The sequence below is a fragment of the Pinus tabuliformis genome, chromosome 1_1 (assembly GCF_031772625.1).
Source record: "Pinus tabuliformis cultivar Carrire ecotype Pingquan chromosome 1_1, CPIR1, whole genome shotgun sequence".
NCBI lineage: Eukaryota > Viridiplantae > Streptophyta > Pinopsida > Pinales > Pinaceae > Pinus > Pinus tabuliformis.
In genome coordinates, this window is record NC_142297.1 from 805,240,377 (window position 1) to 805,265,881 (window position 25,505).

Sequence of the window (25,505 nt, forward strand, 5' to 3'; positions counted from 1 at the left end):
ATTCTGAGTAGTTTTTTAGGGAGAACTTTTGGGAGATGACGTAATCAACTGACCTTGCTCCTTTAGGGTATGAAACAACACTTTTAGGGGTTTAGAAGCCCTTGGTTTATGGACATATGAGTTTTGGGTTGCAGTGCCCAAATATGCCTATAACAGTTGCCCCCTAAAGCATGAGGTCGTAAATCTTTTGATGTCGGGTGAAATGCTTTATCATGAGGATCCGAGGTTTTTCGAACTGGAAGGTGACTTGTAATAAGATACAATACAATACATTATCTTCATAATATTTTCATGATCTAGCTGAGGCGAGCATTCATTTTCATGTACATAAGACAGACAACCGTCTGTGTGGCAGACTGATGATTCTGGTAGAGCCATCATCCATTGGCTTGGATGATTATCTGTGCAGCTATGATGTACATTTGATGTCCTTATTTTCCGGAATATACTGCAGCCTGGATGGATGAAACTAGATCCGGGGTCTTCAAACTCATTCAATCTTCGCCTGAAGTACAAGTCGATCCATGTAAAAAGATGTTCTGAAGTCGAACATGGACAGATATCACCTGATTACCAGCTAATGATGTAAGTTGTTAACAGGTGCGAGAGGAATCACCAATAATGATAATGACCCTCAAGGTATTGTAGTACAATTCATGTGGTGTGAAAATGGGACTTGACATCAAACACCACGCAAAATCTTTCGGTCGAAGGCCATTGATGTAAACCTGTCGTCGGAAGTGAGAAACTTGCCATTGAGGCATGCATGCTTCAAAGTACTGAAAGGGTTGTTCCTAAGTCTACTTCTTGGATAATTGAGTTGATGTTGACAAGAAGTGACCAATTGTAGGAGGGCCTTAATGAATCCCACATCTACGACATGAAACGAAGCAAATTATTTTGTGGAGGTGAAAACGATCTGATGATACAAGGTTCAGGGTGGTGGTCATGAAAGGATGAAGCATGATGGTATTGCAACGGGTGAGACATAAGATGTGTTGGTGAATTCTCTGAGCGAATTCTCTTGAACATATCGGCGACACTGAAATGGATTGGTAGCGTTAACCCCAAACATGGATGGTACGGAGGACCAATGTTGATATGACCAGTGAACAGAATAACCCAACCCAACTCAATCATGGTAATGGAGTGAAAGTGTCGTGTTCAAGAGCGACCTACTACCAATAAAGTTTCTTCAAGTTTTCTTCCCAATTTTTCCCCAGTCATTTCTGACCAGTACCTCTTTATTTTTTTCAAGCTTGAGGAGGATAACATATGCTTGTTCTATAATTTGCCCTTCGGGCAAACTCGTCGATATGTTTTAACAAGCCTAGTGACAGTGAAACTCACTCTTGTCTGCATGGACAAGTTCGTCGCTATTGTTTTAACGAGTTTAATGACAAAGAAAACTTGATCCTTTTCAATGTTAGAGAGTCTGAAAAGAGATGGAAGGGAAACTCTAGTAATCCCTTTTCGTAATATAATACTTTAAGTCCAAAAAAGTATAAAATAATACGAAAGGGATGACTTTTAGATATTTTTAACGAGCCGAACAAGACAAGCGCTCGATCTTTTTGTGCAATGATCCCTCAGGTCCAAAAATATTAAAATCTAGAGGAGGGATGGCACTTCCAATCACTTTAACGAGCTGGAGAGGCCAATTGCTCGGAAATCTTTTCATATTTTACGAGTCAGATGAAAAGAGCTTAAAGGAGACTCGTTTCCTGAGGAACGAATGATGTTTTCGGATAGCAGCTGGTTCCAGGTAAGGTTTGGAATTTTTCAATCATGGCAGTGTAAAGAAGGTGGCTAATAGAATCACTCGTCGTAGCTGTTCCTCAAAAGGGGTAAACAATCAAATGGAGGCGTATGATCAGCTAAAAAGAGTGGAGGTGATGGTAAGAACATGACCAAGGCTCAAAAGCTGATAATTATGCGATTGAAATGGTTATTTACCGAAGGTGGGTTCATTTTTTAATGAGCTTAAACTCTGGTGGAACATATGCTCATTGCTAGGTTTATTTTTTAACGAGCTTGAACTTTGCGGTAAAAATGCTCGTTGCTAGGTTTATTTTTTAATGAGCTTGAACTTTGCGGAAACATTGCTCGTCTTTGGTTTCATGTTCACACAAGCTTAAATTGAAAAACTATGCTTTTTATAAGTTCGCATGCCCCCAGCATAATGATGCAAATCGAGGTGCATGCCCCCCAAGCTTCATTGCATTCAATGCGATGGTTGGAATGAAGGTTTACCTTCGAGACCTTTGAGAGACTCGACTTGGATTTTAAGAGATCGTAATCAAAGACTTGATTTGGAAAGGGAGTTGTTTCATTTTTTAATGAGGTTGACACAAGATAGGAACTTTCCTTGGAATCCACCGTATTTACAATATTTGATAGAAAATAAAAAACTGAAGTATGATTAAGGTCGCTGGAATAATCTTCGTGGTAAACCGGAAGATGGGAGCGATGGTGGTAATCTTCCCATGGTGCCTCTCCTATCATCATTGACTGAATGATTCCTTTGTCTATAGAATGGACATGTGACCAAGGATCTGAAGAGGTGCCATATTTCTTAGACCTATCTATCCAAACACTCGATGAGCGTTGATTTGGGTTTGCCCCCCAAGCCAAGAAAATTGATTGCTACAATATTTCTATTGGGCTTGGGGGCAATACCTGGCGATGATCCATGCTGACAAAATGTTCGGGAATCTTCTGAATCTTTTAGATATAGAAGATATCATATTGCAGGTTTCCACTGTGGCCACTTCCACCATATTACTCGAAGGCAGTAGGGCAAAAGTACTCATTAAAGTAGGGTCTTTTAGGAGACCTACTCCGATATTTTGAAGTGAATGAGAGCTTCCATGGATCATTGGAATGCTTCCCATAACTTGTGAACTATTGGGGAGGAAGTTTTGTTGATCAACGTTTGTAATTCCTCCTTGAAAAGGAAATTCAATATTTCTAAAGTATGTTGACACAACAGCAGCCATAACATAAATCCAGGGCCTTCCCAGTAGGATGTTGTAATTGAGGTTTCCATCGATAACTTCGACATCAATTTCTACTATTTCCCCCCCAATTCAACTTGCAAGTTACTTAAAATCCTGTACGGGGTGTATGTCCGTCCATCAAATTCTTTTAATGTCGTTGGCGATCGCGACAAGGGTGGTGAGCCTAATGTTTTCCAGCAACTCATTGACATAATGCATGTAGATGCCCCCTCATCAATAATTGTTCGATGAACAGTTTTGTTGAGGGCTTTCACTAGGATGAGGAAAGCGAGTTGAGCTAGTAACTAAGGTTCGTATCCTTTATGATTAAAGGCCACAAGATTGGAATCCGCTGGGTCAATCCCACCTATTGCTGATAATAGAGCCTGCTTTTGGGAGGGGCAATTTTGCAGTACTTCAAGTGTCGACATAGCGGATGGCGATTGGGCCAGATCTTCCACTATATTATAATTCTGTGCTGCTCTGGCATGAGGATTAAATGTCGATTTGTGTACTACTCCCTTAGGCGGCTTTATCGTTAGCTCAGGAATGATGGGTGGCACAACTTCGGTCGAAGTTGTTGTCGAACTACTAGGTTGATCAGTAGCCTTGTTGTTCGATAGTTGTGGATTCTCGTAATCTTTATTCCTTGTCGATATCAAAGCATCATTTTGTTTTGAAATGGACAACATAAGCACTTGGGATGGGGAAGCATTATCACTAGCAACTAGATTGGTTTCTGGGTTTGGAAACGGATCAGTCAATACCGCTGAGGTTTTTGAGTTTTTGAAGAACTTCTTAATCTCAGCTTTATGTGGAAAATCTTTCGTCCAATGATCCTCATCACATATAAAACATGGATGACCAGGTTTCTTTTGCTTAGAAGGGTTTGCAGAATCTTTTTCAGGAGACGAATCATCCTGTTTCTTCCTTTTGATTTTCCCTTTCTTCTTGCCCCCTAGTTGCTTCGGTTCTTTGCTCTTGTCGGTTGACACGGCATTAACCTCCGAGGCAAGAAGTTATTCATTTGCATTTTGACCAGAAACCATACGGGCGTTCTTAGATGTAGCCTTTGCGGTTTTTGTGTTGGTCGTACCTATCACACCATCACCGGCATGAGAGTCTTTGTTTGATTTAGGAGGAGGAGGAACATAAAACTCTGGTATAGGAGAATCAGGGATTTTGTCATAGAGCATGCTAGGCTGAGTATAGATCAAGTCTAGATATTGCACACGAGTGATGAATTGCTCTTTAGTGACAACCCCCCCCCTTAGCCACATCTTCTCTAATAGAAGATAACAATGACTTAATAAACCATTCAGCTAGCAACTGATCAGGATCATATGTTTTCACCATTCGACAACGACGCCACCACTCATGAATATGATCAGATATGTGAGTGGTTGTTGTCTACTTAAAATTGGTAAGAAGCTCCATTCCTATTTCATACCTTATGGGTAATTGAAAATGGGTTAAAAAGGTAGTGGCAAGGGCGCTGAAGTTATCAAATGAAACTCTAGGCAATTCGATGTACCATTTTGCTGCCAGACCAGTTAATGTTCGTTGAAAAAGGCGAAGCCTAATTGAATCATCATTGAGAGTGTTGGACGAACACCACAGATGAAAGGTCATCACATGATTCGATGGATCTTCACTCGGATTTTCATTGAATTTAGTAATATCTGACGGAAGTTTATGAGGAATCGCCGACCACCAAGGGGCATAAGAAATTGGATCATTTGTTAGCCAATTCAGATCTGGTAACTCTAAAGTTGCTACGAAAGGAAACTGCTGATTCAGGTTTGGCGAAACATACCCAGGATAAGATGGGATCGCCTGAGCAGTGGGTCTTTGCATACCAGCATAATGTATTTGATGCTGATAACATTGATAAGGTTGATGGGCATAACCATTATGATATGATTGATGGTGACTGTTTTGAATATACGGCTGCCATTTACCCGCAAAGCTTTGTTGCTTAGGTCCTTAGTAAGCTTGCTGGAATTGTGGTTGTTGATATTGCACCAGCCATGGTTGTGAAGCCATTTGCTGTTGTCCAATACTAGATGTTTGACCAAGAAGAGGGGTAATAGTACCCATTTGAGCCTAAGTCGCTCCAGTTAAGGAGCCACTAATCGATGATTATGGTTGTGTCGTGGAGACAAGAGGTTGTTGTGTTACGACCTGAGAGACTTGAGGTTGACATACAACAAGCAATGATTGTACTTGCGACACCGTCACAATAGCCGGTGTAGTGGGGATATTCGACACAGGTAGATTTGGTTGCATTGAATATACAACTCTTGGCTGTTGAGGCAGTATTGGAACCCAACCACTGGATGTGGTTCCAACTTGACTCAAATTCCGTTGTGAACTCTCACATGGTTGTTCTCCTAGAGGGAACAATGAAAGGGCATACTGCCCCCCATATGGCGGCAATCCAGTGTTCAAAGGAAAGATTGGCCTCCGGAGATTGGATTTCCCAAATTGATACTATTGCGAAGGATCAATTTGCTGAGACTCAACATAAGAAATTCCAGATATTATTCCAGACGAACAAACGGGAACAACCCATACTGTCGAAACAGTTCTTGGGTGGACTTCATCTAGCGGTTGAGAGATAGTTGGGACAGATGGTATACCAACGAACATTGTCGGAGTGGTGGCAAGAGGTTCTGCTACTGCTGCGTCAAATGACATTGTCCTAGATGTCGATGGTTGTTCAGACATATCGAGTCTTCGCCACTCCTTCCTTACTTGCCCGCTTCAAAGAACACCTGTAGAGTCAAAGCAGCATAACACCATCAAAGCATAGAGATCTATAATCATAAACAATATAGGATCAGATATATATCAACCATACAAATGTATATATCAATACAAGATTCAAAGATATACAAGAATATGGAGGAAAACTGAAATAACTTTATTGATAGAAGTAGTAGAAGAGAGGATTACAACCCATTGGTCTTACCCAGTGCCATCCTCCCAGCATGAAAGCCCTCTTCACCTGATGAAAAGCTAGATCACCCAACACTATGATGTTCCACAGAGAAACCAACAACACTACCTTACAAGATACAAAATTCCGGCCTCTGGATCTCTTGGATGAGGGATCCATATATAGATGTTTGCAGGTGGGTGAGTCAGCTTCTGGGATTTTGATTAGTGTCCTCTCTCTGATAGTTCTTGGTTCCACTTGGAGATTCATGATCTCTTACTCATCCCTGGGTGAATTCAGAGAGGCAAGTGTCAAATGGGCAGTTTCTAGAAGATTCTCTGGGTTTCCACCTAGCCAATTTCCTATGCCATTTGTCTGCTCTCGTTCATCGCACCCTATAGAAGGGCTTTTCAATATGCATCACACATTTTGCATGTGGTAGGTGAGATGCATCACACACTTAGCACTGAGCAGTTTGTATGGTCCTCTTTTGATCAGTTTTGAGTAGTTTTTCAGGGAGAACTTCTAGGAGATGATGTAATTAGCTGACCTTGTTCCTTTAGGGTATGAAACAACACTTTTAGGGGCTTAGAAGCCCTTGGTTTATGGAAATATGAGTTTGGGGTTGCAGTGCCAAAATATTTCTATAACACTCCACGTGTTCACGGTCCAGGAAAACAAAAATCCGTAGATATCAGAGGAAGATTGGTTGGACTGCTATATATACACAAATATCCATGAGGTCTTGTTTGCGACATTCCCGGTAGAGCTTTATGAGTAGATCATGAGGTTAGTTGACAACGTAGGAAGGTGCATATTAGATCAGCCTATTGTGTGGACTCCAGAACTAGTGCGCAGGCTAGAAGCCATCGAAGATAAAATTGCACACGCAATAGATCATTGGCTGGACCGGGTGATAGGAGGATTTATCATTGAGTTCGCGATAGATACAACTATGAGTTATAGTGAAGCAGAAAGGCAATTTCTCCAAGGACCGCAGGGTAAGTATATCAAATCATTGAATACTTGGATTAAGATGATGTTGTGTGAAAAATAGATTATGCACATCTATTGATGTCTGGAGTAATGCAGAGTGGAAGAGGTTACCGAGGGACGGGAGGGGTAGAGAATAGTCCTCTGATTTCTATCTCACAGGAGAGCGAGGAGGAGCTTGTGAAATTCTCACAGAGAATTGCAGTCCGAATGATTACGGAGTGCTTCCCACTGATACCAACTCTGTCCATGCCACCCCCCACTTCACCTACATCAAACCCATCCACATCGACACCACCTCCACCTCCTCCACCACCAAAAGTTGGGATGGTGAGCACAGTTCAGCTGCAGATATTTAAGGGTGTAAGAAATGAGGAACCAGGCCATTTCTGGTTTGTGATAAAATCTGTATGGGATGCTCAAGGCATCACAGATGATAACATCAAGAAGGATACCTTAGTTAGCGTGCTGCAGGACCATGTGTTGACTTGGTACATGAAATACTCAAGCGATCATCCAAATGATGGAATAACAATAATCTAGGAGGCGCTAAACAAGGAATTTGGACGACCAAAGTCAAAAGCACAGTTAGTTATTGGGTTCAAGGAAATCACAATGTTGCCTGGTGAAACTCCGTGGGATTTGGATCAGAGATTGAAAAGCACCATCCGCGAGGCAAACATGACACTGTTGGATGCGTAGCACTGCGCTTGGTTTGTCACGTCATTAACACCATATTTGAGTACAACTTTATCATAACAAAAGATATGAACCCAAGCTAAAGCATTGGAGACAGCAATGAGGGTGCACAAAACCAAAATACAAGATCCAGGATTGGGAGTACAACAAATCCAAGCGCAAATACAAAACCTATGTCTAGAAATGCGAAGTTTGAAACAAGGGCAGGTGCCTCGGACAGAAGCACGGGAAGAGGTGTGGTGTATCAAATGTAAGGGCCAAGGCCATGATAAGGACCACTGTTCTATCTTCACGAACTATATGGCAAGAGGGGGACCAATACCATTGCGACCAGATGCACAAGCTGGGCCAAGCATGATGTCCACACTCTAGTGCGCAATTTGTTAGGTGGGAGGGAAGCGTGCCATGGACAATTGTCACCTATTGCTGAACCTAAGACACCCCCCGCCCCAACAACTATTTTGTAACTTCTGTAGGACAGTGGGCCACGATGAAAGAAATTGTTGCAGTTATGAGATGTTGATGGGTCAAACACCTACTTATAGGATGCAGATGGAGGCCTGTGGGCAGGATCCCGCCACACCATTCGCACGAGGAGGATACCAAGGACGCGGACGCGGCTGCGGGGGAAAGGGACCTAGATGGAGACGAGGACACTTAATTTTCTAGAATTGTGGAGGACCAGGGCATTACGCGTGTGATTTCATGAACCTGACCAAAGCCTGTTGCCCTTACTGTTACCAATTTGATCACGAAGCAGTCAATTGCCCCACGCTGATTGCTCAGATGCGGGAAAAGGGGGTGCTTCCGGCTAACCCTACTCAGAACGTCCAAATGATGAAGGCTGAACCACGTGTGGAAGATCCTAATGTAAATATGATGCTCAGAAGTGGGGACGCTACAGGGGAAGATAAGGGGAAATAGCCAGCGGCGGATACATGGGTCCATAACGCCCCCTCGAAACAACCAGAATTTGACTTGGAGCGTGCGAAGGAAACCTTTATGGAAGCCAAGAAGAACTTTGCAAAAGCTTCTACTTCAAACAATAAGGATCAATTCGGACCTGAGAAGGATACTTCTATGCTAACCACCTTCTTGGAAACATGCATGAAGTTACTCTAGGATGCTAAAGCGGTGAAGGGACTACAAGAATTGATAACTCGTTGCGTGGGAGTGGACAAACCACGAATGGTCCGGAAGTTAGGTAAGCATGCTTTGTGCACTGAGTGGGAAATGCGATTGATTGTCCAAATTGGAGACTGTGAGATGGACTAGGTCGTTTTGGATTTGGGGTTTGATGCAAATGTCCTACCAAAACAGACATGGGAGCGCATGGGCAGGCCCACGCTACAATGGTCCTCAATCCAGTTACAGATGGCTAACCAATAAAAGATCTTGCCCATGGGAAGACTGCACGGGGTTACAGTAGACATCGATGGCGCTAGCACACAAATCGATTTTGAGGTCATAGAAATTGTGGACGATAGTAACCCATATCCTGCATTGTTAGGGATAGATTGGGCAATGGATATGAATGGAGTCATCAACCTCAAGAAACAAAAAATGATATTCGAAAAGAAATCTCTCCGCGTAATGGTTCTGTTGGATCTAGCTGAAGGGGCGTGCTAAATTAAGCCAGTAGATGACGAAGACAGTGAACTTGAAATGGACTGTATCTACCAGATGACAGCGCAAAATCAGGACAGGGGAAATTCAACAGTGGATGGTAGACTCTCATGGGACCGAGATAGTTCTTGCATGTTGGACTCAGATGAAGAGATTGAACGATGGCAGAATCAACTGCATGAAGTAACCACACTAAATTGTAATAGGATGGTGACAATAGGGGCAAAGGAGCATCTAGCTGATCAGTATGAATCAACGAAGGGAAGAACAAACCCGCCGGAAGTATCCGCGGAGGCACCATGCGCAACCATTGCTTCAGGAAAGGGTGCAGTTTGAAAGACATGAAGGAAATGGTGCAGGTGTCAGAGGTAGGTGCGCGCATGGATGGGAGAGCGAAATGAGGTAGGCATTCCTCGCCAGCATAGGTTGCAGGTGTATGAGGTGCAGACACCCAACCAACTTAGAATTAGTAGCCCAAAGCCACCACAACAAACCAGTTCGCTAGTAGTTAGCGCCAAGGTCAGCAGGGAATCAGGGAAGTTGCGGATACCACAGGTTCGCTGGGCCTGTAATAGATGACAGAAGGGAGCCCAGAAAAGACAGGGTAACCACTGACCGCCCAACATCAATAAACTATGGGTACGGCCAAGGAAGCAAAGTGTGCTAAGAAGGGATGGATCCAACAGAGTAGCACAGGAACAGGTTGTGACCCTGCTCTCAAGGCTGCGCCCGCACTTACAGAAGAACACACCCCCCATAACGACACCTATCGACAGACCGGCTACCTAGACACTTGAGAGGTGCTCGCAGCCCAGGCTAGCAGGGAAGTTGAGGAATGGCACCAAAGGTGCGAACAGCTGAATAGCAGTAGAAACTACAGTCTCAGCACCCCAAGAAGTTGAAAGAAGGCGTGGGACTATAAAAAAAGTCTACAGAAAGCTGCCGCGGCAAAAGGATTCTTTACCAAGTAAGGTAGTCCATAAGATCACAGTTGCACCCCAAGGATTGTGCTACCATGGGAAAAAGTCGAAAGATGACCGTTGGCAACATTAGTCCTGACAAGAAAGTTAGGTTACGTCAGAGAGGAGCTGGCGGCAGGACATTAAGACGAGAGTTCCAGACTAGATACGCAAAGATCTGCCGACTAGACGCCACTAATAAATTGGAAAAGGAGGGAAGGGATCTTTTTAAATCTCATAATATGTGGCCGACACTGGAATATTGGCACTCTGAACTAGCGAAGAGCAACAAGTACTCGGCTATCAGGCACCCCATGAGTACCATGGCTAGAACCCGAGCATAGTTCGCGAAGGAAATGCAACTAAATCAGGAAGAGCCCGAGGACGTGACTCAGGTTCTCGAAGTTCCAAAGTCTCCACACACACCGCAACCCAGGAAGAACAAGCAGGCGATAGGAATAGTCATGGCCTTACCAGGATTCAACAAACAGTCGGCAGTTGATAAAGGAAAGGTAGTCATCACTGAACCTGCTGAGGATGACGACGATCTGCAAACCCTGATTGATCAGATTGATGCATAGGCTGAGGAAGAAGACATTGCATTCCAACTTTCGTCACCACCTTCATATATTTCTCCCTAGAATAGGACGACCAAGATACCAAAGGACGTGGATGCTGCAAATACTATGCTCCAAAGCCCGCTTCTCCCAGATGAAATAAGGTTCGAAGGGTTGCCGATGGGGCGCGTTCCAAGCATCAAGTTCAAAGATTGGGACCTTGCAGACAGTGAAAAGTTCCCCGAATTGGTCGAAGACAAGCCATTGCTACAGAAGTGGTTGCTAGGTGTGGAGAAGCCGGGACTACTGAATCTCAGGTGGATACCTCACTATCACCACATGACCATTACCATATTTGTGATTTGACAGCTGCTCTGTCTCATACATGATGGATATTTCTAGTTGGAAGAGCCAATCCCGATCACAGCCGACTTAATCCGCCAAATTACACACCTGCCACTTAAACGGAACAACCCTACAGACATAGCAGGAACAAATAGCGAGGTAGGCCTTGCCGAAACAATGAAGGCGAAATACCAGCTGGAAAAAGGAAAGTAGGGGTATGTTATTGCAAGCATCAACGACCGCGCAGTACGAGTCACCACTCAACTACTAGCTGGTAAAATCATGAGGAAGTGTCGCATAGATGAGGTGCCAGCTCCTGTCATTGCGCTAGTGGGGCAGTGCACCGAAGGGGTTCAATTCAATTGGGCACAGTTTTTATGCGACGAATTTATGACTAGTTGTCAAGAAGCACAGGACAAAGGTAAGACATTTCATTATGCATGGTTGCTCTTGTCACTCCTTCTGGTTATAGGCAAACTACCGCAGGAGAGCTAGTTTCCCAGCATTGAAGATCGCCTACCCAAAGCAAGGCGGTATATTTCGCTCTGGGCTACAAAGGATGCAACAAGGGTTTCTAAAATTCAGGCTTTTTGAACCTCCATGGAAGGGAATAAACGGACACGGATTGCTCAAAGACTGTGGATGTCTCACACAATCTACAATACTTTTCAAAGCATGACCGAGTTCAAAGCATACATGCATCACTTGTATATCTGGGCACGAAAGGATCCAAAGCGATCATGGGTCACACTTCCGTTCATTGCAACAGATGATGCCATTTAGGCAGTATTAGCAACATGGCCTCTAGAATGGCATGCCGCAGACAAGGCTGTTCTCGACAGGATGGCAACCCAACAGTAGAAGAAGGAACACCAGCAGTGACTCACTCAACTGGCAGAAAAGACACATCAACAACAACAGGTCACTTCACAGCAGAAGGCTACCAAGAGTCGATAGCAGAAGAGAACCAGGGAGATCAGGAAATGGACTTAGAACAGGACCCACAACAGGAAATGGAGACACAAGACCACCTCAAGCGGTCGCGCGGTAAGGAATCACTGGTTGCAAGAAAAAAGCCCAAAACAGTGAAGGCTCTGGAAAAAGAATTCATTTACAACAACCAGCTAGTAAGCAGTGTTTCGACTAGTGCATTGACCGAACTAATCACCGAGCAAACAACTGTGTTGGGGGAGATTCGAGTGCAGTTACAGGCATTACAGGTGCGACCCTAGGGCAGGGTCACCCTACAACCAGTAGAAGATATAGCCATCATATAGCAGGCGAAGAATGTAGTTGGGGATTAAATCTGGCCGCCCTATCCAGGGAAATACTATACCAACTACAAGAGGGGGTCACTAATGAGCTTCACGCCAGGGAAGGTAGCACCATCCACACCTTAACAGAGCAAAGGGAAAAGTTAGAACAATTCACTCTCCAACATGATGACTTGGTAGCATGCTACTAGGCAGTAGAACAAGCTGTGATGGAGGCATGTAGCACGGTACTAGAGCTAGCCATCCCTGGAGACCTCCCAACAACTACCAAGATTCAACACATGGCAGCCGGATTTCGTACGGCCTAGCAAGAGGCCGCATGAACCCAGGAGGAACTAACATTACAAATTGCAGAGCTCTACCTCAAGGCACAGCCACCCACACCCCGGTAGAACGAGAACAACGTCACAGTGAAATTCAAGCCGGATTGGAAACGATGAGGGGCGTTGTCTGCAAATGCTCGAGACTATTGAACCAGTCTCTCATTATGCTCACATCCCTCTAGGTGAACCCAACCATACAACAAGTGGAAACTGAGGCGAGTGAGTTACAACAGGCCTATGACACTGCTCGAGGGGATGCACAGATGGTCACTATCACACAGCGGTTGGCCAAAATGAAGGAGGCCCGGGCTCTCAAGGCCCAATTTGACGCGGTGTGGCAACAGGAGGCATTCCTTAAAGAATGCATCCAACCCTGGCTTGATGAAGCATTTAGCATCTCTACAATGATTGAAGGCAAGTTAGTGCATATGCAGGTAGTGTATGATACCGAGCAAACAACTGCACATGCTAGGGATGCATCAGCGGCTCACTTGGAACAGGTACAGAGGCTCGCAGCAGAATTTGTTGAAGGGACATGCAACATGCAGAAGTTGCTGACCAACCTCTACGCAAAGCTTCCCACGCCAGTTGAGTGACTCGGGACGAGTCACGATGATTGTGTTGGGGGGCTGTTGGGTAGCAAAAGCCCCGCATAACAGCTATGGGGCAGAAAGCACGAAGTTTTGGGTAGAGATAGGATAAAGGCTCCGTGGAATGCACAGAGTGCGAAAGGTAAAAGGTCGAGTCAAAGGGTTGCTCACTCAAGAAATAATATAGAATAACAGGAAGTAAGTCAGTGTGTGGACTATAGGAAGATATAAATAGAAGGAGGCTCTATGGGTAGAAAACAACTTTTTGGTATGTAATCTTGGATCTATTATGTAATGGGTTGTTGAGAAGAAGTTTTGAAGCATCTGTAAGTCCGAGTCGAGGGTATTGGGTAGTGGATAAAGGTTCTGCAGCTGTGTGCGTAGAGGCTTGGTAGAGTCTGCAGCTGTGTGCATGGACCCCTGCAGCTGAGTGCGCAGGGTAGATTTGGATGTATCAGTGATAAAGTGGAAATAAAGATAAGTTGATTTTGAAACAATGTGTCAATCTGAGGTATTGCAGATCTGGTTAATTTATGATTGATAGTGATATTGATTCTTTATGTGCATGCTATGTTTTGGATTAATGTAAATTTGTATCTCTTTTAAATACACACACTGGTTATCTTGATTAAATGTTTGCTTAAAGAACCTTTTAAGTAGATCTGATCTATAATAAATCATTCAATGATTAGTATTGAGAAGTAGCCCTGTTTCGGGTCTACGCAGAAGAAGAGCAACGCGAGGCCGTAGGATGGTGCGTGAGCCCTTCAGACCACATCAAGACATCCCAAGGGTGCAGAAACCTTGTTCCATCACCCTCCCCTGCTACCTTGGGTGAGACCTCAATCCACGCTCCACGGGCTGTTTCCGAAAGGGCCGATAGCTACAGGATTTGTTTGGCTAAATAATTCTTCCGAACCTGGGTCAGGCCCATATAAGCCAACAGTATCTAAGGCTTCTTGACAGTTTTCTGACCATATGAACTCAATATCTTTGCCTAAGAGGCCAAGCAAAGGAGATGCTAGCTCGCTCAAATATTTAATGAATCTTCTGTAATATCCAGCTAAGCATAGGAAACTTCTGACATCTCTCACCTTCTGAGGAGGTGGGACCCTTTGGATGATGGCAATTTTTTTGGGGTCCACATGTGGTCCTTGTTGAGATATTGCATGACCTAACACAGTCTGTTCAATCATCAAAAAATCACATTTTTTCGAACTGAGGGATAGGTTCATCTCAATACACTTGTCTAGAACTTTTCCTAGGTTAGATAAAGCTTCTTGAAATTCAAAGCCATAAGGAGTAAAATCATCCATGTATATTTCTACCACATCATGAACCAGTTTAGAAAGTATACTCAATACTGCTCTTTGGAAAGTGTCTGGAGTGTTACACAAACCAAAAAGAAGGACTCGATATGCAAAGGTACCCCAAGGACAAGTGAAAGTGGTATTATCTTGGTCTTCCGGGCTGATTTGAATCTGATTGTACCCACTAAACCCATATAGGAAAGAGAAAAACATTTTCCCTACCAGAACGTCTAATACTTGATATATTAAAGGTAAAGGAAAATGGTCCTTTTTAGTGGCTTTGTTCAATTCCTGATAGTCGACACAGATTCTCCACTTACCATTTTTCTTTGGCACTAGCATCAAAGGAGAGACCCATTCACTGTCAGAGATGGGATAGATGAATCCTACATCAAGCAATTTCTGTAGTTCTTGCTTAACAATATCTTTAAGTGTTGGATTCATCCTCCTTTGACGCTACCTGACTGGTTTGAAATCTTCCTTGATGTATATATGATGAGTACATATTGAAGAGTGCACTCCCTTCATTTCCTTATAACTCCAAGCGAAGGTATCTAGGTGTTTTCTTAGTAGGCTGCATAGCTCCTTCTCCTAGGAAGTAGAGAGGGATAGATTGATTTTCAATGTTCTTTCTAGGCCGAACTCTTTTTTGACACGGGGAGGAGTAGGATCGGCCACACAGAGATTAGTTGAGGGGTTGTTTTGGGTTTCTCTTACTATGTCTTTTAAGGGTGATATACTGGGAGGTGGATTCTAAATCAAATTTTCAATCATATCATCCTGATCTTGCAGTTTCCTCCCCATGGCAGTTTCTAATGTACAAAGTGGTGCGGAATAAACTTCATCCTCATATTCCTCCTCCAACCAGAGAGGTAGATCATGTTCTAGCAAGGGTTGGATAGGATGGTATAGTATTAACTGCTTGGACATGTGCCCATTCTTTATGGTCATGTTCCCAGCTCAACAACTGATGTAAGCATCGACTGTAGCCAACCAGGGTCTTCCCAAAATGAGAGGATACCTAGTGAGCTTTTCCTTTGGCTGGAGAACTAAGAAATTAGTAGGGTACTCCCAAGAATCAATGGAGACCATCACATCTTCCACAATCCCCTTAGGGGTCATGATGGAGCAGTCTGCTAGTTGTAGCACGGCCTTGGTCTTCCTCAAGGAGCTCTGGAGGTTAAGTTTGAGCATTGTGTCCTTTGTCATCACATTAATGGCATCTCCCAGATCAATCAAGGTGTGTGGGATCATGGTGCCATTCATGTGGACATAAAATATTGGGCTTCCAGGGTCTAGATATTTTGGACAGATTACCTGCCCTAACATTAGGTTGGACAGTTGTCCTATGACATTGATGGTTGGGGCATCTCTCTTGCACCTTCCTAGATGCCTAAAGCACTTCTCTTTGATCAACCTATTGTAGATAGGTACATATTTTATGGCTTGGAGAAGTGGTATCTTTACACATAAATGCTTCAATTCTCCGAGGAGTTCAGTTTCTTCTGGGGTAGGTTGGACTGTAGTGGATAATCTCTCAAGAAAGGGCAGACTTGCTTTAGGATTGCTTTCCTCTTTATCTTCCTCAACCTCCCTGGTTGGAGGTTGGCTATCTGGGAGAACTTTCCCAGATTGCAAGTTAATTTCCTGAATCTCCATAGCATAAGTTGGGCATGAAGGTTCCCCACTATACACTTGTTGAGCCTGTTTGTTGTTCGGGTTCGGATTTAGCTGGGCAAGAATTTGGGTTGATTTGGTGGAGCGGGAGGTAACGGTTGTGGTTGGGCAGGTGGTGGAGGCAAAAGAGTTGGAAGATAGTTGTATTGGGGCCTCCACCCCTGATGAGATGCATTCCACTGAGGTTGTGGCTGAGCATAGGATTGAAATGAATGGGTGGTTGGTTGGGCATGATATTGAGATGTGAGGGACCAAGGAGGTGGTGTGGACCAGGAAGGATGAGCAGGAGGACCCCAAGAAGGTATGGAGGGAATTTGGTTGGGGTTGTAGTATGCCTGAGATGTCCCTTGCATCCTCTACTTGTATCGTCTAGGTCCAGGCGGTCTTCTTTGGTTTATGTAGTAGAGTTGTTCAGTGACTCCCTCAGTCCCTTGATATACAGCTTTATGTCCAGGCAAGGAAGGGAACTTATCTGTAGAATGATTCTCTTCACATACTGAACAAACCTCTATAGAATTCAATGGGCATTCATTCCTAGGATGCCTCCTGGTGTATCTAGGACAAAAGATGGCCAAAGCCCTCTCTGCTTCCTCTTGTTTTCTTTTGATATGTAAGGTGTCCATTTGCATGGTAAAGTTTGTAGCATCTCACTCTTGAGGTCTTCCAACATGTTCCCAATTTCTCCTTTAATGGATGTGTTGGAGGAAGAGGTACTGGTTATGGGATGACTCCCCCTACCTTTCTTTCTAGCTGCCCTAGAATGATTTCTTAAAACAGTCTTTATGTCCTCATAGGGTAGTTGGTAGATGTCTCCCTCAGCCAGTAGATGGAGGGTGTCTAGAAGATCTTCCCGGATTCCCCTGAGCAGGACAAACTTCAGAGACTCAAGGTCAAGTGTACACCTGGCCCTTTAGTAACTGAGCTGGAACCTCTCTTCATAGTCTTCCAAAGACTCATCACTTCGTATGGTCATTCAGAAGATTTCTTCTTTAGTATATTTTAACCTACAATAGTCTCGATACTTGTTGTTAAAGGCTTGCTACATTTGATCCCAAGTTGTGATGCTATTGCCAAGTAGTCCCATGAACCAACACAGTGCTACATCCTTGAGAGTAGAAGGGAACATTTTCAACTTTTACTCGTCTTCTGCATAGTCATAGGTTCGACAGATAACAACAAACTCGAACAAAAAGGTGTCAGGATCTTTTGCAGTCATACCATGGAAATGTAGTAGGGTAGAAGGGCTTATATTCTTCATTTTGGTGTCCCCATTGGTCTCCTGAATGGGAAAGGTACCCTCTATTCTCTCCCCATTCCCCTTATCATTTCTATTTTCAGCCATTGGCTCCAAAGGAATGTTTTCTTCTTCTTCTTCCCCTATAGGTTCTTCAAATATGTTTGGCTATTCACCTAAGGGTTCTTCTTGATCGCAGCTGCCGAAGAAGAGAGAAGGCTAGTTGTGTGAAGCAGTGGGGGTGTTGGGAAAAAAATTTCTTGAGTTATCTCTATTCCTACGAGGCATGAAAGGAAATATTTTTGGTTGGTTTTTGTTTCTTTTTTCCCCACATTGATAGTACCTGCAAAACTGAAATTGATTGAACAAAACAAATTTCAACTAACTGAAATGAACTTGTTGAAATAGAAATTTACGTAATTGAAAAGGAAAGAAAGGAAATGCAGAACTTGAAAGGAAAAGAAATGACTAGTCTACTTTTGTTGAAATGAACTATTAGCATAATGTTGCAATAGGAAATAGAAGAAAGTAGTAATCACAGAATACTCTGACGCTTCCCTGACAACGATGCAAAAAAGTGGTGAGCAAAAGTATTGCATCAATAATGCTGCAACTCCTGGGCTACCTACTTTGCTCTTATCAACCCGGTAGTTCGTAACAAACTTGGAAGCATCGGTGTTGTATGCACAAGTACTAGTTCTTATTGCAGGTTGTCACTTGGTTAGCCAACACAAGATCACTAGGAGCTCAAGCCAACTTCTATGGATTCCAAAAGAAGCTCTATATGTGATGAAAGGAGAGAAATATTACTCTACAGATGCTACTCTAACTGCAGAAAGGAGAAAGACTGAAATGTAAAGCAAACCTAGTAAATCCTAATTAACCAACTAATTCTACTTTTGCAGAAAGCACTATGAAAGCCATGAAAGGAATGTAATTACATACTCAAGGAAGTAAACAACATCTAACTATGTTATTTCTGGAATTAAATAAGCAAAAAACATATTTCTAGATTTTTATGTATTTTTATGTGAAATTGACATGCATGTAAATTTATTGTGTGTGAGTGTGGCAGCAAATAGGTAGCATTGGAGGGTGGTTTTGGTACTTGAGGGGATGTAGGATGGTGTGGATGGGTCCTAGGAGGTGTCAGGTGGCCTTCTGGAGGCTTTTCCTACACTCGGACTTCAAAATAAAGCTGATAGGAAAATCTATAGGAGGACATAGGAAATCTACAGGAGGAAAAACAATGTTCTACAGGAGGAGGCTGAGAGCAATTTTCACTATTTTGAGGGTGTGATAGGGGGTGAAAAAGGTGGATGAAGGTTGGAATGAGGTGTTAGGGTGCCTATGGCCTACCATGAACTACCAGGAGAGAGAAATATGATTGGATTTGCTCAAGGAGAGAGGAAGAAGTTCTATGGAAAAATGTAGGAAACTAAGGCAGAATTGAGGTGAGACTTGGGCAACCTGTAGGGCATGGATCAGATGGAGGATGTGATGGCTGATAGGCTGACCTACTACTATAAGAGTCTGCTACAAAGGAACTGACAGTCAACCAATAGGATCAAACAAGGAATGAAATGAGTGCATCTAGAAAAACAGAGTTTTGCATCAAACTAGTCTAAACTATGATCTATGAAAGGAAATGCTGAGAAATACAATAGGAAAGGAAAGCATAAAAGAAGAATATTGCAAATGAGGAAGTAAGCATGATGAATAAGATCTAAAGCGAAGCAAGACTGGACTATTGACCTTCTAATAAGTTGTAAACACTAGAAGTCCTATGAAGGAGGAAAATTTGTGTTTTTGTGGTAGCAAGAGGGTCTTTGCCTCAAATCATGGCCCCGAAGGGAGGAAGAGAGGCCAAGGCACTGTTTCTAGCCTTTTGAATCTTTGTTGATCACTGTTTAACCTAATACAGAAATCAAAAATGGAAACAAACTACTAAATAATCAAAAGCAACCTATTCTTAACCATAAAAGAAATACATCTAATAGCAACCTAATCTATAACTGAAATAAAACATACAAATACAAATAAAGAGGAGCTTGGCTACTTGGATTGGGCCATAACCCAAGAGCTTTATCCCTCTAAGGTAAATCAGTGCTAACTCAAAAAGGATTCCATCTTTATTTCTAAAACAATAGCAAGATTACATGAAATTGTCACAAAATAATAAGCTCGAAGTTGAGTAGAGTTTACATAAGAAAAAATCCAACAAAAATCTGACCCTAATGAGGCCCTAGGCCTCTCTACTTATACAAATGAAGCTACCAATAGCTTCATTAAAATCAGGGAGGCTTGGCTCCCAAAATTCGAGATAATCATCAGTCATCCTTCACTTGCTTGGTTGCCTCCTAGTGCATGATTCGGCTGCTTGTACTCCGAGTTGAATGAAGGGGAATTCGAAGTGAGGAGTAATAAATGATGGGGATTACCTCCTATAAGTCCTCTCCTTTTTCCACTTCGAGCTATTGCTGCCATTTGTCCACTGGATCCTTGACATTCGCCTCAAAAATCATTAATAATATGCATTAAATACACATTAGACCACATGGCACAATAACTAACTCAACTCACTCTATAAGCATAATTGTAATTAGAAAATCATGTAATAAGCTAAGAGAGTGGTTGATTTGACTAGGTTAGGAGGTAAAATGAGCCCATATAATTACCCATTTATGAGGCTCATCAGAATGTCTTCATAATTCTACCACAATGAATTTTATTAAAGATTTGTTCCAAATTTTAATCAACCAAATAAATAACCAAAATCAAATAAAAGGGTAACTAGATATAAAAGGATTACCAAGACCCAATGAACTGTGGAATATCGTTTCCAGTATGTGCAAGTAGTCTTCCCAAATGTTGTGTTCGGTGTATCATAAATGAAAAGGCGACCAACTTAGTTACCTATGGATGGTATGCAACCTAGAGGGGGTATTCTGATATACCCAAGAGTATGTGGAAGATCAATCTATATTAGTGTTGTCTAGTTCGCCCTGTACAATAGGACACATTCCGTTAAACTTTTCATACATGGGCACCATTTGATATACCCAAGGGTACATGGAGAATGATCTGATATACTTACGTACATGGAATACTGACTACATGTAGAATGTAATGCATAAAATTAACTACAACTCCTATGTTTATAGGCATTGAAACGTATCTTCTAACTAGAACCACACTAATGCTTGGTTGATTTAATGTTTGATTTATTTTAAAGTTCCTCTTCTCATTAAGTTTGATTTGATATTATGTGATGTAAATGATATAACAATTTCAATTCTAATCTAATGCATCAAAATACAAAAATGAATTCTTTAATTTGATGAAATTATATCCATGGGAAGGAGAAAATTCTTTTGATATTCCAAAAAAATGCAAGAACTCAGCATTCACCATATTTATTTTCACTGTTATCACCCCAAGAAACTCTCCTAGGTTGTATCTCGGAGATGCTCGGGAACATTACAAAACTCAACAAAGATGTTGGAAATGGATGAATGGAAGGAATGATGCGTATTCAAGCCAGATAACCACTTCTACTATGCTTAACTCTAGACATGGGTGAACACCCCCAGACTACAAGGCTTTAGACCACCAATTACTCACAGTTTGAGGATTGGGTGAACATGGAGAACACTGACCACACCAGCAGATGCATAGGACCCTGTTATGGCCGGCTGCAACCAGTAAAGAGGTCTGCAAATCTATTTCCTAATGCACAGACATGATGACAACTCTCTGGCACTAAGTTAACAGAAACCTGCATACAAATTCAATAATACATACAAGACTTCAACACAGAGGTGGTATGACAGCCCCTCTAATGCTAAATATCAAGAGCACGTGAACAAATGCATAACAGGCACAACATAGAATAGAATAGAAGTGGACAGTGAACAATTAACAACAAAAGAAGCTTGTATTAGCTGAAAATGAAGACCAGACGCTACAAGTATCAAAGTAGTTACAGTCTCCAGAAGTTGAACCTTACATCAAAACTACAACCATCAACCCTGATTACATCTATTTTCTGGGTATATATAGAGTTTAGTTACAAAGATATTCTGCTGTTCTATGCGTGGAGGGGTCATAATGGACCACCAACCGCTTTTAACTCTCTGATGGAGTCTCTGCTGCAATCTGACTATGTCTGCGAATGAATTTGACCTTCTTGGATGCTCTGTTGTCCTTCTCGAGCAGGTGGAGTGTTGCATGAGTGAAGCTCCATAACTAATAAATGCGTTTATCTGCTCGAGCTCTGTACTTTTCTTCCTCGGCCATGCTTTCTTTTGAATGTGGTTGTTGAGGATTTATTTCGCCGAGAGCTGAATACTGGCCACCTTCTTCCTTCGGATGCACGGGACAGGCTATGGACATGGACAATACATGGTGGACGAATGAGCACGACGGGTGGAAGATATAGTCAGAAGAGTAAGATTGGCTGTCGGATGAAACAGATGGATGACAGATATGGCTCAACGGGAGGAAACAGGCGGAAGCGGGAATAGACAAACAGGAGCCATCAGATCTCGGGTGGTCAGATCCGACGACCATCGGGGGAATAAGATGCATGGAAGATAGCAATCGGGGATGGACGAGTGGGCGGTAAGTTGTATTTATCGCACTGCTTTTGGTGGGTGAGTGGTAAAGGTACGCGGGCGAGCGATGCGAGTCATCGGGTGACGCGTGGCGGATGGGACAAGGCAGAAACCGCTTTGATCGCACGTTATCACTCGGTTAGTTTGAGATAGCGGGAGAAGCGAATGTCGTTGGATTAAATATGGGCGGATCCAACGACCATCGGGGGCAGAAGATGCGCGGGGGTTAATGTCACACATGGATGCAATTGTGATCAGCGATATGGCTGTGGGCCATTGGATCGGTTGGGACTGATCGAATGGCAGAGGAGCAATTGCAATATCACATCGGTGGAGTTCAAGGGGGGGGGAGCCTTTATACATATGCGATCGCCGATAGCGATTAAAGTCCGGACCCGATTACACCATTGTAACATGATTTAACAACAATATCACATCCAATAGGGGCAATCAGTAATCGACCATCGGAAATGTTAATGACATGGCTTATAAAACACCTCCTGAAAGCTGTGATTGCGATTGGGGTGGAAGGTCGTATGGGCGTAGGTTATATGTGGTTTTAACTTTAGCGCTCGGGGCTTTAAGGGAAAGCAGGTTTATACAGAGTTTTGGAGGAAAACAGAGATAGCAGGGCTATGAGAGTATAAGGAAAATTAAGGAGAAGAAGAAAATAGACCACTGCACTCTCTCTTCTAGCATAATCACACGGCCAAGCTGGTATTTGGTCCTTCAAATGCTGAAGTATGTAGCAGAGCTAACACTGGCTCCTTCTAGGGATGAGATCCTCCCTGTGAGGTCTCAAGAACTGTAGACCAATGCCTTCATACAAAACAAGCTTAAAAACATTGCCTAGTATTCCGTTGGGCATGGAGTCTAATTAAGTCTACGCTAAAGCCTGTAAGAGAAAATGCTTACAATCATTAAGGCCTGAGATCCTTAAACAACATAAATCTTCAAAAACTAGCCATTTGCTAGGCCATCAAAACTGTTTCTCCTCCACTTGGCTCATTCATCATAGATTTGCAAAATTGGGTTTATTTGATCATCTACCTCAAACAATTTAGGACATTTGACCTTGTCAGGTAGAGATGATCCATACTTCATCCCCTTTCTGTATATTCTCTCCCTTGGATGTTCTTCATGGGAGCCTTTGTACACCTGTTGAATGACCATGGTTGCTGTGTACTTCTCTGTGTCATTTGTGGCCTACACAATTAATATGAATGGGAAACCAATGTATTTTTGTGTGGAGGACACAAAGACATCATCTGCTCCTGCATCTTTCTTAGAATAGTCCACATCCAAGGAGGAGTCCCAAAACTATGCATCCTCTTCCTCTGCCATCTGAAAAACTACCCTTTCAAGCTGTGTGGAGGCCACCTGGGCAGGCATCAGAATATCAAGACTGAGATGATTAGTATCAGCCTTGGGCTTTGAATCATGGCTTGCCTCAGTGCCCAGGAGGCAACTATGAGGGATTGTCACTAGAACAGTCATAGAAGCATAAGATGATGGGGAGCTTTCCTCTCCCTTTTTGATCATTGGGCTAGGGATATCAGCAGGCTGGTCACTTTGCAGATCTTCATATTCATGGGAAGCTGGGCTAGCTTTGGGCTCAAACTCTTCGAGGATAGTAGGACCTGCTGCTGGTTGCTTCTGCTGATAAGCTTGTTGTTCTGCAGGTACAACAAACTCACGAGCAGTGCCTTTGGATAATGCTTCTTCATATGCAACTCTCATTAAGAAAGGGGCATTGCCCTTATCTTCCAAACCATGGACCTCATCCTCTTTTTCAAAACACTCTTCCTCCATGACTATACTCTGAAAAAGGGTCTTCACCCTTTTGTCTTCGTTAGAATCTTTGTTTCTTTGCAAAATCTGCCACTGCTCATGTGCTCGTCTATGTAGATTTGTCTTTGGAAGAGCAAAGGTACCAGGAGCTCTTGCTTCCTCAGAATGATTCTCAGCCATTAATTGGGAAACTCTAGAGGTTAATTATTCTATCATCCTGGCCATTTCGTCGATCTTATGATCTGAGGATGATGAGAGTCCATCCCTTTGTAAGCTCCCAAACTCAATATGATAATAGAGCAGATCTTCTTTATCCCCCCAGTGCTTTAGGAACACATCATCTAAGGTCTCAATATCTATTATGGACCTAGGGGCTAATTCGTTGAACCATTTTCTAGCCTCTCCCTCTAGGCTCTAGCCAAAAACCCTCATCCATACATCAACTTCATTAATATCTAGATTATCAGCATAGCTATAGAAGGACTCTCGATGCTCTTCAGTTGTTACTCCTTTTGTACCAGTAAACTTAGGAATATATTTCATATAATCTCCTGCAGGCATGGCATTTAAAGGGACAGGCAAGACCAAGGGTCCATACCTAGTAGCAACGATTCTTTCTATCTTTGTAGGAGCTTACTGACATGCCATGACTGAGGTAAGTGGATGGCTACTGGTAGACTGAGTAGTATGAACAATGTAACGGATGACAGAGATAGAGGAATATGATGGACAACATGGGATACTTTCTTTAGACTGAGATCTGAAAGGGGAATGAATGAATAGGAGCTTTATGAATCTCTGAAGGTTATTTCTTCACCAGCAGAGATACATGGGATTTTTTGGGCTTACCTAATCCTGATGCTCCTTTCTGCAAAATTTTCTTCTGCTTAACGATATTCTCAGGGTCAGGCACTAGTTCAGGTGGTGCTTTCTGAGGATTTCTTCAAGTATGCCTCACAAACTGAGCTAGAACTTCAATGTGGAGTCGCCAAAGGTTGGTCTTCCTCCAGTGGAGTCGCCAGATAGATGATTTCAACCAGAAATGTGCCCAAACTTTATCTATCATCAAAATCTGTAATTGTGTCGTCTCCAAGGGAAGTTGAGTTTCAACCTCCTCTCCCCGGCAATGGCGCCAATTAATGTTATCACCCCAAGAAACTCTCCTAGGTTGTATCTCGAAGATGCTCGTGTTGTGGGGAAAAGTATCCGACTCGGAATGACCCTATCCCTACTCTAAGGGTGATAGTTCCTTAGCAACAACAGAAAGCAAAGCTATTTGATATTTCTTCTTTATGAAAATACAGAGAGGAGAAAGTGATCCACCAACCGATGTCTTTCGCTAGTGTTGATCCAGTCTTCTCTCCTTACCGTTTGCTCCCAGCTCCTTGCTCTTTCACAGGCCCAGCTACACAAAGATCCTGCAAAAACAAGAGAGAGAAACTACAAGAGGCATGTATTCATAACTGATTCATGGATTAGAATGGATCAAATATACAAATAGAAACAATACATCATTGTAATACAAGTATATAGAAGAACCTCAAAAGCTTTATTAATGGAAGAAGTAAAGT